Genomic DNA, 16,309 nt, shown 5'->3' with positions numbered 1-16,309 from the left:
TTATTTGTTTTCTGTGCAGAGAAGAGTTGCATTCTCATATATAATGCTATGTATATTGTATAGCAAGAAATCAATTAGAAATATAGAGATAGAAAGTAGACTGGTGGTTGCTGGGGGTGGGGGGGCTGGGGAGTGATTGCTAATGGATAGGACTCTCTTAGGCTGATGAGAGTGTTCTGCAGTTTGATAGTGGGAATGGATGCACAACTTTGAATATTCTAAAAACCACTGAATTGTACATTTTAAAGGGCTAAACTTTATGGAATGTGAATAGTATCTCAATAATTCTGATATTTAAAAATGTATTGGCTGAGCACGATGGCTCACGCCTGTAATCCCAGCACTTTGGGAGGCAGAGGCAGGTGGATCACGAGGTCAGGAGTTTGAGACCAGCTTGGCCGACATGCTGAAACCCCATCTCTACTAAAAATACAAAAATGAGCCGGGCATGGTGGTGCATGCCTGTAATTCCAGCTAGTCGCGAGGCTGAGGCAGGAGAATTGCTTGAACCCAGGAAGTGATGGTTGCAGTGAGCCGACATTGTGCCACTGCACTCCAGCCTGGGTGACAGAGCAAGAATCCGTCGTGAAAATAAAGTAAAATAAACAAAACTGTATTAACACTTGAGCCCGGGTGGTTGAGGCTACAGTGAGCCATGATGGTGCCACTGCACTGTAGCCTGGGTGACAGAGTGAGACACTGTTTAAAAAAAAAAGTATCCAAGTGATAGTGCTGTGGGGAAATCCACATAAGCACATATTTGGAGTATGTTACAATTCTTGCTTTGTGGGCAGAAATTATGACTTATGTACTAGCATCCATCCATTCATTCAACAATCCACATCCATGTTTATCAAGTTACTCTGACATCGGTACAAAGATAAATAATGCATGATCTCTGTCATCAAGGAGTTCTCAGTCTGTTGAGGGAACAGTTTATAATATAATAAGGTGTCATTCTAGGGAGGTAAACAAAGTGCAGGTTTAGGGTGCTAAGACAGTCGTAAAGGAGCTGAAGGATGTGTAATGTTTCAGCAGTGGTCAGCGTGGCTGAGTGTCAGAGGTGTGACAGGAAGTGAAGCTGGACAGTTACAGGACAGAGTAGAACTGTAAACTAGAGCTCAGTTAAAGAGGCACAGGCTAATTAGGAAGTAAATTTTCTATTCCTTCTGGATCATTTCTATCCCTAGTGTAGTGTGTGATTTTGGTGAATGGTCTCAATCGTCATCATATAAGCAAACAATGGTAACACCAACTGACTTTTGTTTCCAACTTTATAGTATGTATAAACAGTTTTTGTGTATTGCCTCCTTTGAAGCTCAGAGAGGTGAAGGGGATGTGCTCAAGGCTGTATGTCTTCTAAGTGAGGGAGGTTGGATGAAACTCCATCTACTGACCTTGGATCCTATATTATCAATATTGTCAGCCTTTTGAGTTGTAAAGCTTCCTTACAAGTGCAAAGAACTCTTGAGCTACAAAAGCTCTCTCAGCAGTAGCAAGTGAAACCTGTTTTTTCACTTGGAGTTTTTCTGTGTTTTGATTGGGAGCTTGAAATATTACAAGCTCTAGGATAAAAAACTTAGCTACTAATCTTAGCTCTTCAATTGAGTTTGTTCAGCAAAGCCCTGGATTCCAGGTTTCATAAAAAGTGACTCTACAATTTAAAAACAGGAGGCTGCCTGTTTCTATTGTCAGTATACAAATGTCAGCATACTGAGGGTACCTTCCTTTACACTCCATTTATCCTTCCATCCCTTATGGGATTCTAAACACCTTTTGAATGCAGGTACAGGTTGAGCATTCCTAATCAAAAAATCCAAAATCAGAGATGCTCCAAAATCTGAATGTTTTTGAGCACTGACCTGATGGCACAAGTGGAAGATTCCATTCCTGACCTTATGTGATGGGTCACAGTCAAGACACAGGTATACAGCACACAGTTTACTTAGTGTCCCCAGGGGAGAGAAGACCCCCTGCAGCCCCCATCAGCTGTGATATTTTTTTTTTCATGCACACGCAGACTTCCCTGTGTGGGCACACCCACCTTGTATAATAAAATGGCACATGTGCAGGCTGGACTCTCCCATGGCAGGTTCCCCACGATGCCCCACATTGGGTCAAGTGCATTGCTCACTGTGTTTTTTGTTTGTTTGCTTATTTTCTGCTCCATGGTATAAAATATTATTTAAAATGTCAAAAGGGCCTGGAAATACCCCATGGGTAACAATGATAAGAAATACAGGAAGCATTTATGTTAATCTATAGCACAGAAATTTTAGTTGTTGGAGAATCTGGACAGGGTGTATGAAACATCTTACGGAAGAGAATGGGGTAGGAATGACCATCATATATGACCTGAAGAATCAGAAGGATACACTGTTGAAGTTCTATGCTGAAAGTGATGAAGTTAATGAAAAATGGGAAAACATTGCATAAAGCTAAAAATGCAGATTTTGATCATGTATTGAAAAAGTGGATCTGTCAGCTTTGCAGTGAACACATGCCACTTGATGGTATACTGGTCATGAAACAAGAAAACATCTATTCAAGATGAACTGAAAACTGAAGGAAACTGTGATATTCAACAGTCTGATTGAAGAAACGTAAGAAAAAACACAGCATTAAATTGTTAAAGATTTTAGTCGTAATAAAGCATCTGATCATGCGGCAGCAGATTTTTTTTTTTTTTTGAGACAGAGTCTAGCTCTTGTCACCCAGGCTGGAGTGCAGTGGTGAGATCTCAGCTCACTGAAACCTCTGCCTCCCAGATTCAAGCAATTCTCCCCAGTAGAGAAATTCATTGACGAGTTTGCCAAGGTGATGGCTGATTAAAATCTGACGTCAGAACAAGTCTATAATGCTGATGAAACATCACTGCTTTAGTATTATCGCCCCAGAAAGACACTGACTGCAGCTGATGAGACAGCCCCTGTGGGAGTTAAGGATGCCAAGGACAAAATAACTGTGCAGGGATGTGCTAATGCAGCCAGCACACATAAGGGTAAACTTGCTGTAATAGGCAAAAGCTTGCATCCCTGGCTGTTTTCAAGAAATGAATTTCTTACTAGTCCATTATTATGCTAACAAAAAGGCATGGATCAGCAGGGATGTCTTTCCTGACTAGTATCACAAACATTTTGTACCAGTGGTTGGCTAGTGCTCACTGCAGAAAAGCTGAACTGAATGACTATTGCAAGATATTGTTATTCCTTGACCACTGACTTGCTCATTCTCCTGCTGAAATTCTCATTAAAAAAAATCATTTATGCCATATACTTTCCCCAAAAATGTGACTTCATTAATTCAGCTATGTGACCAAATATCAAATGAAGAGTGATTATAAGAACACTTTCTTGAAAAGCATACTAGCAGCACTGAACAGAGGCGTGAGTGTAGAAGGTTTTTAAAAGGAGTTTGGCATGAAGGATGCTGTATGTGCTGTTTCCAAGGCTTGGAACACAGTGACTAAAGACATAGGACCGTGCACGGTGGCTCACGCCTCTAGATGACATGGTGAAAATGTGCGATGGGCTTATTTGTTGAAGGACTAGAGCAGGGTGCACTCATAACAAAGCAAGAAATCACGCCAGCTGTAAAATCAAAGAGACTTCTAGGACAAAAACTAAAGCTAATGAGGCAGATGACTCCGGAGGAAACATTTTAAAAAGCCACCCAGCAGAGGCCAGGCGTGGTGGCTCACGCCTGTAATCCCAGTACTTTGGGAGACCAAGACCGGTGAATCACAAGGTCAAGAGATCAACACCATCCTGGCCAACAAGGTGAAACCGCTTCTCTACTGAAAATACAAAAATTAGCCGGGCATGGTGGCACGCGCCTGTAATCCCAGCTACTCGGGAGGCTGAGGCAGGAGAATCGCTTGAACCCGGGAGGTGGAGGTTGCAGTGAGCCGAGATCACGCCACTGTACTCCAGCCTGGGCGACAGAGCAAGGCTCCGTCTCAAAAAATAAAAATAAATAAATAAAAAATCACCCAGCTGAATAACTCCTCATCCCTAGAAGACCCACTTCCTTGTCATTCAACTACTTCTGATGTTTCTTCTCATTAAAAAAGTAAAATATAATGTTTAGTAACCTTTAAATCAAAATACAGCATCATATGTGGAGATCGAAAGCCTACTGTTATCTGTTGTTGCTTTTTGTTCTGTTTTTTGTTTGTTTGAGACAGGGTCTTGCTCTGTCACCAGGCTGGAGTGCAGTGGCACAATCTTGGCTCACTGCAACCAACCTCTGCCTTCCAGGTTCAAGCTATTCTCCTGCCTCAGCCTTCTGAATAGCTGGAATTACAGGAGCATGCCACCATGCCCAGCTAACTTCTGTATTTTTAGTAGAGATGGGGTTTCACCATGTTGACCAGGCGAGTCTCAAACTCCTGATCTCAAGTGGTCCATCTGCCTCAGCCTCCCAAAGTGCTGGGATTACAGCCACAAGCCACCACACCAGGCCTGTTGCTGCTGGTTTAACAGCTGATACAGGTGTTCTGATGATGCTCCTGTGATGCTTAGTTACACCAAACACTCTTTTTAAACTGTAATAATGGTAAATCATTTTTTTCTGTTAAGTAGTTATGTGTGAATAAGTGTAAGAAAATGGTTGCTTATCAGTAGCATGTAAATTAAAAGTCAGGAGTAATGGTGATCCCAAACAACCACAGACTGTCCACAGTAGCTGAGATAGTGACAGCTTTACTTTCTGATGGTTCAGTGTACACAAACTTTGTTTTATGCACAAAATTCCTAAAAATATTATACAAAATTGGCCAGATGCAGTGGTTCACGCCTGTACTCCCAGCACTTCGGGAGGCTGAAGCAGGTGGATCACTTGAGGCCAGTTCAAGACCAGCCCAGCCAATATGGTGAAACCTCGTCTCTACTAAAAATACAAAAATTAGCCGGGTGTGGTGGCACGCACCTGTAGTCTCAGCTACTCAGGAGGCTGAGGCATGAGAGTCACTTGAACCCAGGAGGTGGAGATTGCACTGAGCCGAGACTATTCCATTGCACTCCAGCCTAGGCTACAGAGTGAGACTCAGTCTCAAATAAAAAAAAAAATTGTGCAAAATTACTTTCAGGCTATGTGTATAGGTCTAATATGAAATGTAAACAAATTTTGTGTTTATATTTGGGTCCCATCCCCAAGATATCTCATGTATATGCAAATATTCTGAAATCTGAAGAAATCCAAAATCCTAAACACATTTTGTCCCAAGCATTTCAGATAAGGGGTACTCAACCTGCACAGTGTTTTGGTCATTTCCTTGTTTCCCCTCCCCTTACTTTCATTCTCTTCTCTATTCTCACCCCCCTCCCCACTCTCTTTCCACTCTCAGTAGGCCCTCCATGAATGTTTGTTAAATGTCCAATGTCATTTTAGCATCGGAAAGGTAATCTTTTTTTTTTTAAATTCTAATTGCCTATGGTGCTGACATGCATTATGAAATTTGGATATTAATTGGCCCATATAGCATATGTGCTCTCGGGCTTTGGGACATAGTTATAAGAGCATTAGAGAATTACATTAACGCTTCCCACACTTTAATAAGCTGTGTATTGAATTCTAAATCTAAATGCCTGGAATTTAAAAGTCTCAGTCTAGGAAAACACAATATTGATATTTTAACAGTAAAGACACTAAATACTTGGGAGCAGAAGAAATTTAATATTCATTATAGAATTTTTAATCCCTGAGGAGGTAATTTATTATTGATTTTAAAGGTCTTTGAAATCTTTTGTAAATATTCCTTGTGTCTTTCTCTTTTTTAATATCTTCTCTTAGGCTCATTTCTTTTCTCTTTCACAGGTTTCTGATAGCTAATTAACACCTCAGCATTACAATTCTGCTTTCCATAAACTTCTGTGCAGAAATCTAGGGAATCCAAAAGAATTGGAGAGTGCTGAGCTCCCTGGAGTCTGAAGCCTGGAGAAACCATCCGGAAGGCTGTAGCTATTCATCTCGAAGGAGCAGATGTTGTCCCTCCCCAAGGAGTTATTATGAGTTGGAAGAAATGAGAAAATGAATATAAACAAGTTATTTTGTGAATGTTATCAAATACGATCAGCACCAACCAAACAGAGCTCTAAATGCGTAAGTATTCTTTACGGATAGAAGCAAAAGCAAATGAACATTATAGTTTTCTAACTACATTCAGAAGCAAATAATTTGAGCAAAAGCACAGACCTAATTGGGTCGTACATGATAGCATGTGGAAAACAGTCCTGGAGAAGCAGAAAGTGTGTTGCTGGGTCAGCTCAACTGGTTGTCGTCCGTCAACTCTACCCCCTAGCCATGGCTCTGCAGACTTCTCTAGAAGGCTTCCTTCTTTCCAACATGGCTGGGCAGAGTCACAGAGACAGTGATCTAATGTCCCTTAGGATGCTTATGGGACCTGTTTCTCTGGATGAAAAGCCAATCAAGGATAGGACTGGAGAGGAACCGAAATGCTTTCGTGCTGAGCTGTCTGCTAGACGCCGGTATTTTCAATCAGCTAGCCTGGGGTTTCTTGCTGTTGTAGGACAATCAGTTTACCTTATGCCTAAATTTCAAGAAAGGAACCATACCAGCAGATAGCGACCACAAAAGTGGTAGCCTGATGAAAAAGAATAATCTTGGGTGTAGTGTAAATGTAAAAACTATGAAGTTTTTTAAAAATAAAAAAAATTCACTTGCACACACTGTCTTTGAAAAGTTAGTGGGCAACTATTTACTAGCTGAAACAGAAACACTTGATTGTGTTGTGAATGCTTAGGGAAAATGTCATGATGGAGGTGGATTTGGAGCTGACAATAAAGGATGAATGAGAATCAATAGTCTGAGAATGAAAGGGGAAGACATTCCCTGTTGAATAAAGGACACCGGGAAAGTCACAGGGTGTAACAATGTATATGTGTTTCAGGAAAAAGCAAGTGGACTCAATGTGGATGAAGTGTGGAGGGGATTTTGAGACATGAAGCTTGAAATACAGTTGACCCTTGAACAAGGTGGGTTTGAACTGCAGGTGTCCACATATGCACAGATTTTTTTCAACCAAACATGTTGATAAATACAGAATTCATGGTAAACCCACATATACTGAGGGCTGACTTTCCCTATCTACCTTCCACAAAGTATGCACAAGTATATGTGGGAGTCCTGGAATCAATCCCCTGCATGTACTGAAGTATGACTGTGTATGTTTCTTTTAACCTAAACTTCCTATACTAACTCTGCCTTTGTGTATTTCCGCATTCCTCCTGCCCCAGAAAACTAGATAGGTATTTAAGAGGGAGAAAAAATAAGCTTGAAATATTTTAGCAGTTACCATAGAGAATAAGAAAAAAAATTCGCATTATATGCAAGGAAAGTCAAGCATGATATATAATTATTCAGAATCAACCACTAAAAAGGCTCTTCAGTAAAATAAAGAATAATTATCCCAAAGGAAGTGATTGTTTTGACACTTAATTGGGAGGACAGCCAAAAATTTAGACTAGGATTATAGCCCTTGCCTTGCTTTTGGAAGATTTCGTAGTGATTATTCAGAGAAGCTGATGTTCGCAATTCTAGTTAACTTGAGTTATGGTAAAATAAAATAAAACAAAACCCTATGGATGCATGTATATAAAGAAGATTGACATAAAATCATTATCCATTGTTTAATAAATGACTTGAAACCTTTTCCTGATGTAGCTAAACTTCTCTCAAAAATGAATTTTGGCTGGGCGAGGTAGCTCAAACCTGTAATCTCAGCACTTTGGGAGGCCCAAGTAGGCGGATCACTTGAGCTCAGGAGTTTGAGACCAGCCTGGCCAACGTGGTGAAACCCCGTCTCTACTAAAAATACAAAAATTAGCCGGGTGTGGTGACAGGTGCCTGTAATCCCAGCTACTTGGGAGGCTGAGGCAGAAGAATCATTTGAACCAGGGAGGTGGAGGTTGCAGTGAGCCCAGATCATGCCATTGCACTCCAGCTTGGGCAACAAGAGCAAAACTCCATCTCGAAAAAAACAAAAAAAGAATTTTAATTCCCCTTTTAAATTTCCAGACACTCTTTGTTTTTGCTTATTCACTAGACTAGTTGAAATAGTTTCATTTCTTTCCTTTACTTTTTTATTTTTCTGTCGCATGACCAGTAAGAGTGATATTCCATGGCATCAGGAGTGGTTGAGATGGAAATCACCAAGGGATTGATCTCTGAAGAATCCTGAGGAGTGAGTGTTCTAGGGAGATGGGAAAAAATAAAAGCAAACTCCAGTTTTCCAAAGTAAAAAGAGTTCATTTCTGCAAAGTAAGACTGATGAACCTGACAATGATTCTGAGTGAGAGTCTAGAATGGGTTATTCAAAGTCTGCTCCTAATAAAAAGTGAAGACCAAGAATTCAACAGAGGTTGTTGAAGAATATAGCATCAGATCGTCCGGAAACTGATTAGACTAGTGAATATGTAGCAGAGACGGCTAATTGTTCCCCAATAAACATTCTCCTCATCTTTTTATTAAAAGCACCCACCGAGTTTTAATTGGGAGCATGATGGCTTATATAGAGACTCCACTTTCTGCCCTCCACTGTGGCTGGGTGTGGCCACATGACTAGGTTCTGGCTAATGGGGTGTAAGAAGGAGCCATCAGTCTGGTCCCTGGATTGCTCCCCTCCACTTTCTCCTTCCTTGTTCTGCGGTCTGAAAGTGGTGAGGGAACGTCATCCAAATAGTCAGAACAATACCCAGGGGACTGTGGAGCAACAGCCCAGAGGGTCCCTGAGTCCCTGGATGGCCACATGAAGAAAAAACACCTATCTCCCCCCGCAGGCTGTATGTTAAAGAGAAATAGGCCTGCATTTTATCTGAGCCACCGCATTTTTAAGTCTCCATGTGATAGCAGCTTAGGTTATATCCTAATCAAGAAAACATGGACTGTAATAAGTCATTTGCTTAGGTCTCTTATGATGTACTTCTATACAAAGAGAAGAAATGTGTGCAAGACAACATGAATTTGTAGCTGGAAGAAGAATGTTACTCAAGTTGTCCTGATTAACCTAGGTTTGCAAACTATAGCCATCAGGTAGAATTTGACTCTGCATTTTGTTTTCAGTACAGAATGCTTTTAAAAATTACAATTTTTTTGAGTGTTTTTAGGACAGTATGTACTAACTCACCACAGTTCTCAGTGTCTTACTCCTGCCCCTTTGTTAGTTTGTTTATTTATTTATTTATTTTGAGACAAAGTCTCACTCTGTTGCCCAGGCTGGAGTGCAGTGGCATGATCTCGACTCACTGCAACCTCTGCCACCCAGGTTCAAGTGATTCTCCATAGAGACAGGGTTTCACCATGTTGGCCAGTCTGGTCTTGAACTCCTGACCTCAAGTGATCCACCTGGTTCGGCCTTCTGAAGTGCTGGGATTTGGGATTACAGGCGTGAGCCACCGCGCCTGGCCCTCTTTATATATATATTTCTTTCTTTCTTTCTTTTTCTTTCTTTTTTTGTTTTTTTGAGATAGTCTCGTTCTGTTGCCCAGGCTGGAGTGCGGTGGCATGATCTCAGCTCATTGCAACCTCCGCCTCCCGGGTTCAAGTGATTCTCCCACCTCAGCCTCCAAGTAGCTGAGATTATAGGCTAGTGCCACCACGCCCAGCTAATTTTGTATTAGTAGAGATGGGGGTTTCACTGCGTTGGCCAGGCTGGTCTTGAACTCCTGGCTTCAAGTGATCTGCCTGCCTCAGCCTCCTAAAGTGCTGGGATTACAGGCGTGAGCCACCACACCTGGCCTCTTTGTATATTTCTGTTCCTTGCTTGGCACCTGAAGGCATATGAGTTATTAGAGTAATAGACTGTGCTGCTGTTCCAAATACCCCTGACAATACTGTGGCTTAAAAATGAAAGAAGTTTGTTTCTCTCTCACCTAAAACCTGTAGGTAAACATTCCCAGGCAGTGAGTAGCTGTACCCCAAATGGTCATGAAGAGCCTTAGGTTCCTTCCAACAAGTTGTTCCCTCATCTTCAGCTGGTTGTTTGCATGATCATAGATGAGTCACAATGAATGACTCCTGCTGTCAGGAAAGGAAAGCAAATCAAACAAGCAAACATGAGGGAGGCATGGACCTATTTTAAGTGTAGAGTTTGGTGAGTTACAATGAATATATACACCTGTGCAAGCACCACCCAAATCAAGATCCAGAATTTAGGTTGTCAACCTCTTTTTTTAATTCGTTGTTTTGGTGAAGATACTTTGCCCCTGAATTTGTGGATAGCATTAAGCCAAGAAGAATAACAATCATGTTGAGTAGCATGAGAATCCAAAGGCATCTTAAGAATCCAGAGATATGAGATGAATATAATTTAGTGGGGGTAAGTGCAAGCCTTGCCCTTGAATTAAAAAATCAACCTCAGGCTGGGCAGTGGTGGCTCAGGCCTATAATTCTAGTGCTTCGAGATCAGGGTGAGAGCATCGCTTGAGGCCAGGAGTTCAAGATCATCAGCCTGGGCTACATAGTGATGCTACGTGTCCACAGATATTTTTTAAAATTAGGTGGGCATGGTGGTGTGTGCTTGTAGTCCCAGCTACTCAGGAGGCTGAGGTGGGAGGTTTGCTTGAACCCAGGAGTTTGAGGCTGCAATGAGCTATGATCGTGACCAGCCAATAACCAGAGTGAGACCCTGTCTCAAAAAACAGAAAAAGTAAAGAAACCAAAAGTCAAATTCACAAGGTAAAGAAAAACATACAAAACAAATGTGTAGCTTAATAAATCACATAAGAGAATTTTATTGTAGCTACCACTCAGCCAACTAATCAAGAAATGAAACTTTTCTAGCCCCCACTGTTGCAATCACAGCTCCCTCATATCTGCCTTAAGTAACCGCTAGCCTGACTTATAACAATTACTTCCTCACACTTATTTATAGTTCTATCACCTAAATAAATGTTCATCCTTAGATATTATCATTGAATCTTCCCCATTTTATAATTTGATACGTCTTTTTTAGTCTGCAGATTCCTTTTCTTTTTTCTTTTCTTTTCTTTTTGAGACAGAGTCTCGCTCTGTTGCCCAGGCTGGAGTGCAATGGCGCGATCTCGGCTCACTGAAACCTCTGCCTCCCAGGTTCAGGCGATTGTCCTGCCTCAGCCTCTCGAGTAGCTGGTATTACAGACACGTGCCACCACGCGCGGCTAATTTTTTCTATTTTTAGTAGAGACGGGGTTTCACCATGTTAGCCAGGATGGTCTCGATCTCCTGACCTCATGATCTTCCCACTTCAGCCTCCCAAAGTGCTGTGACTACAGGTGTGAGCCACCACACCAGCCTACAGATTCCTTTTCTATCCCTTTATTTTCTTTACAATTTTTCCATTGCAGAACTGGCACTTTTTGACCAATAGAGTTTCCTACAGTCTGGATTTTGTTGACTGCATAATACTTATTGCTCAGTTTAACAATTGTCTCTGTCCTCATTATTTCCTGCAAATTCATAACTGGATTCAGGTACTTGATCAGACTCAGGTTTGATTCCTTTGGCAAGGAGGTGGTAGTGTTCTTTCAGCAGGAAAAATATATTATCTGGTCGTTCCTCTTTTTGTGGTTTCCAGAGCTGCTGATATGTAGGGCCTAAATCTATTAATTTATTAAGGGTTTCAAAATAGTAATATTACATTTTGGTCATTGTTGCTTTATTGTTTTACTTGTATTACTTTTAAGAAGGTACACCTCCTCTAATCTATAATTTGATTATCGTAAGTGTACAGTTAATATAATTAAGGCAAATAAATGTGCAGTTAATGTAATTAAGGCAAAACAAATGCTTGCCTTTTTATTTATTTAGTCTTTTAAGAAAATTGTTTTCCTAATATCCTCCAAAGGTGACTAGTTTCTTTGATAGCATTATAAAGTCTTAAGTTTAAGCATGTTTAATAAGTGCAGAGTTAGGGAGTCTCTAAGACCACCTTCATTTCTGACACCAAACGCACTGTTCAGGGGTTTCCAAGACCACCCTCCTTGCTGATTTCAATTTCAAGTCTGGGGGTCCCCAAGGCAACCCCCGGGTTTGAGAAATTCCCTGGAAGGACTCACAGAACGCATTGAAGTCTGTTATACCCACAGTTATGGTGTATTATAGTATAATGATATTCTGGAAGAGGTCCAGATTAAAGTCAGTCAAAAAAGCAGCACATAAATCAGAGTCCAAGTAAGCGCCATGTGTAGATCTTACATTTGTCCTCTCCCAGTGAAGTGGTGGACAGTGCTACATGCTTCTAACAAGACTATCACTTTCTTCCTCTTCTTATAAGGCCACTAATTTCGTCATGAGGGGCCTACCCTCATGATCTGATCTAACCCAAATTGCCTCCCAAAAGCCTCATCTCCAAATACCATCGCACTGGGGATGAGATCTTCAACATATGAATTTTAGGGGGACATAAACATTCAGTTCATAACATGGGCTATATAGATGGGCCACAGGTGGTTATCAACTCCCTAAACATTTATATTCAAAGTTTTATACAGGTATGTTCATTTTCCTAGTAGGAGTTTTGGTTCTCATTGACATCCGAAAGAGATTACTAACCCACATTTTAAAAACCACTTTCATAAATTATGAAAAATTGCAAAAGGGAGCACATCTTTCTCCCCCTTTCAATATGAGGATAAATGAATGAATAAATGTTTCTCTTTTTTAGAAGATATAAAGTAAGAAGAATGATTTGAAAAGATATAAATTTTTCCTCCTTTTTCTATTACTGTTTTATATGATTTTCCTGGAAATTTGAGTTTTTGGAACAGCTGTGAGTTTATTTGCCATGAAAATACGGAACCAGCTGTAGAGACTATGAGAAGTGATAGGCGTGGGGGGTACTGAAAAGAATATATAGTATATATGTGGGCAAGTGGAAATCTTGTAGGCAAGTTAAGGACAAGAATTTCTGCTGTCTTTTCACCTTTAAGAAACTTCAATTGATTGTCTTGGTCCACTTAATCTGATAGCAACTTCTTTACTTCTTCCAAATGATGTCATTCTAATGATGGAATAAAACTAGAGGTGCTGCAACGTTAATGATTAGTTCAATAAATTGCAAAGTTGTCTCAGGACAGGCGTGGGGTCAGGATGAAGTGTTTCTGTCAGATTTGAATCATCTTAGCTAGCTTTGCAGATTCAGTTATTTCCAGCTAGCACCTTTCCGCTTTCGTTAGAATAAAAGACATGTGACTGCTGAAAGAACCATGTATATGGCTATATTCTAAAACGCAACTGCAGCATTTTCAGCTCTAGGTAGGTTCCTGAAGCTTTGTGTTCTGCACCCACAGCCCTCAATGTGATTCAGAGCTGGACTCATTGAATTTTCAGAGCTGTCAGAAATTAATCCTCAGAAACATTAAAAATAGGTAGACCAAACTCTGCAGCTCTGCTGAGAAAAATTACATGTATACTTGTTAGCTAGGCAGCCCAGAGGGCTCATAAGGGAATTGGCCAGCAGGGAAAGGCCTGTGGAGGTGAAAATCAGGGCAGCATTGTCCCTCTATGTGTGCACAGTGTAAAAACTTCTAACAGCATGTTTCTCTCTTAACAATTTATTGATCTGAAATCAGGTTAATTTAACTCAACAGCCTTTTATTTTTATTTTTATTTTTTTGAGATGGAGTCTTGCTCTGTCGCCCAGACTGGAGTGCAGTGGCACAATGTCGGTTAACTGCAAGCTCTGCCTCCTGGGTTCACACCATTCTCCTGCCTCAGCCTCCTGAGCAGCTGGGACTACAGGCGCCCGGCTAATTTTTTTGTATTTTTTTAGTAGAGACGTGGTTTCACCGTGTTAGCCAGGATGGTCTCCATCTCCTGACCTTGTGATCCGCCTGCCTCGGCCTCCCAAAGTGCTGGGATTACAGGCGTGAGCCACTGTGCCTGGCCTCAACAGCCATTTTGAAGGCAGATTGATAAAATGCAGCTTGAGGGTTATAGACAGCCAAGAAGAGGGAGCATTCCCATCTTGGTTGGGATTTAGTGGTTGAAAGTTTGTAGTTAAGTGTGTCCAAGTCTTCTTAGCATCATTGGGCTGAATTGTCCTTGGCTTCTGTCTTGCACACAGTCCCTCCTTTGTTACCCAGTGGGCCAACCGTGGTCTGGCAGTGGCTTTACGGTGCTTGGAAAGTTACTCTAAGGAGGTAGCTCCCTATGCTTCAGGTTTGCACAGTGATACGAGACCTTGTACATTCCTTGTGATATATTTATATATTTCATTACTTTTTTCCTGTGGACTATGTATTTCTAAATGATATGTTTCTGTAACTGCCTTTTCTAATCAACACCTACCAAGTTCTATAGTAAGAGGCTCTAAGTATTTTATAGTTAAAGCTTCTGATTTGAGATCATGAAAAAATGCCTACTAAAACCACAATAGGTCAGGCACAGTGGCTAGCACCTGTAATCCCAGAGACTTGGGCCAGGAATTTGGGACAAGCCTTGGCAACATAGTGAGATCCCATCTCTACCAAAAAAAAAAAAAAAAAAAAAAAAAATTAACCAGGCATGGTAGCACATGCCTGTAGGCCCAACTACTTGGGAAGTGCAGGAGTGAAGATTGCTTGAGCCCAGGTGTTTGAGGCTGCAGTGAACTATGATTGCACCACTACACTTCAACCTGAGCAACAAAGTGGAGCCTTGTTTCTAAAAACAAAACAGGCCAGACATGGTGGCTCACGCCTGTAATCCTAGCACTTTGTGAGGGCGAGGCATGCGTATCACTTGAGGTCAGGAGTTTGAAACCAGCCTGGCCAACATGGCAAAACCCTGTCTCTACTAGAAATACAAAAATCAGCTGGATGTGGTGGAGTGTGCCTGTAATCCCAGCTTCTCGGGAGGCTGAGACATGAGAATTGCTTGAACCCCAGCAGGTGGAGGTTGCAGTGAGTTGAGATGGAGCCTCTGTACTCCAGCCTGCACCACCTGGGTGATGGAGCAAGACTGCATCTCAAAAAATAAAAATAAAAATAAAATAAAATAAAACTAAACTAAAGCACAACAAATTATAAATAATTTTCAAGAATATGCCTAAAAATATTAAATTATAAGTTCTAAAGTGCCAGAGAATCAACAAAATGTATACTTTCAAAGAAATTTGGAAATGTTAAAACACTTAAGTATTATAAATAAATATAAATAAAATTCTCAATATTTCTTCCCTCAAAGGAAAGCTGGATTTAGATTTGACTATAGACTAAAGATGAAACTGTAATGAGTGGTGAATCAACTATAGCCTGATATGTCATGGACCAGATTAATGTGTCAGTTCATTTGATCATAATCTACTTATATATCAGAGCATGAATTTAAAATCTTAATGTATAATTTTAGAGTAAATTATTTTTTCAAAAAAGGAGTCTTAATTTTCCTAAAAATGAACATGGAAAACCTTATCTAAAGCAAAATATACTTATAGCTGTTCATTTAGGATGTATTCTAAAATTCCTAGGGACTTTAAAACAACAACAAAAAAATTTTTTTTTTTTTTTCCAAGACGGAGTCTTGCTGTCACCCAGGCTGGAGTGCAGTGGTGCAACCTTGGCTCACTGCAACCTCTGCCTCCCTGGTTCAAGCAATTCTCCTGCCTCAGCCGCCTGAGTAGCTGGGATTACAGGAGTGAGCCACTGCATCCAGCCAACAAAAAATTTTTATATTTATTTTTTGCTTTATTATTTAGCAATTGTTCTTCATAGATTTAATCTGTATGATACTAAGTCATCATTCTGTTTCTGCAAACACACCTTAGCAAAATGAGCTAAGTATTATATAATTAGGAAACAACAATATTGAATTCATTCATAATAGTTCTTTTTCCTGTATTGTTTCAGAAACATTAAGATAAAAGAAACTTATAGTTCATTTTTACTATAATAATTTTTTTGTTAGTCAATATTTCTGGTAGACTTATATTGATTGCTAAGACACCAAGTTCTAGCTATAGAAAATGAAGGCTAAACTACTCATGTTTAATATTCTTTCATCATATAGTTCTTCCTCTAAATTGGTTAAATCTAATTATTATTCCTATGCAATCAAATCATGCAGACAGAATTGAAAATATAATTTTGATTTTGAAAGAGTATACCTTTGATTTTTCTAGAAAATGAGATGTGCATATCTCTAGGATGAATAATTTCCAAGTATGCATTTAAAATTCTTTTAGATATTGATTTTTAAATCATGTTTCAGAAACCATTATAGTTATGCTTACAAACACAATAACAGCCATCTCTGTAGAATTCAGTAATAGCTGTTGGACCAGAGAAATAATGTACTTCATTTTAAAAACAATTTAACATCAGCTATATATGCG

The 16,309-nt window shown here is 40.2% G+C and overlaps 1 long non-coding RNA gene across 2 annotated transcripts in view; it reads left to right on the top strand.

The window, feature by feature from the left end:
• LOC126940782 (uncharacterized) overlaps positions 1–16,309 on the top strand; it is a 28,352-nt gene that overhangs the window by 487 nt on the left and 11,556 nt on the right. For both annotated transcript variants that reach the window (XR_007720912.1, XR_007720911.1), the window contains exons 2-3: positions 5,818–6,102; positions 6,911–6,995. This is a non-coding gene — a long non-coding RNA (uncharacterized LOC126940782). The remainder of the gene's footprint in view (positions 1–5,817; positions 6,103–6,910; positions 6,996–16,309) is intronic.

Source organism: Macaca thibetana, chromosome 17 (assembly GCF_024542745.1).
Source record: "Macaca thibetana thibetana isolate TM-01 chromosome 17, ASM2454274v1, whole genome shotgun sequence".
Taxonomy (NCBI): Eukaryota; Metazoa; Chordata; class Mammalia; order Primates; family Cercopithecidae; genus Macaca; species Macaca thibetana.
This window is presented reverse-complemented; position numbering and strand designations above follow the sequence as displayed.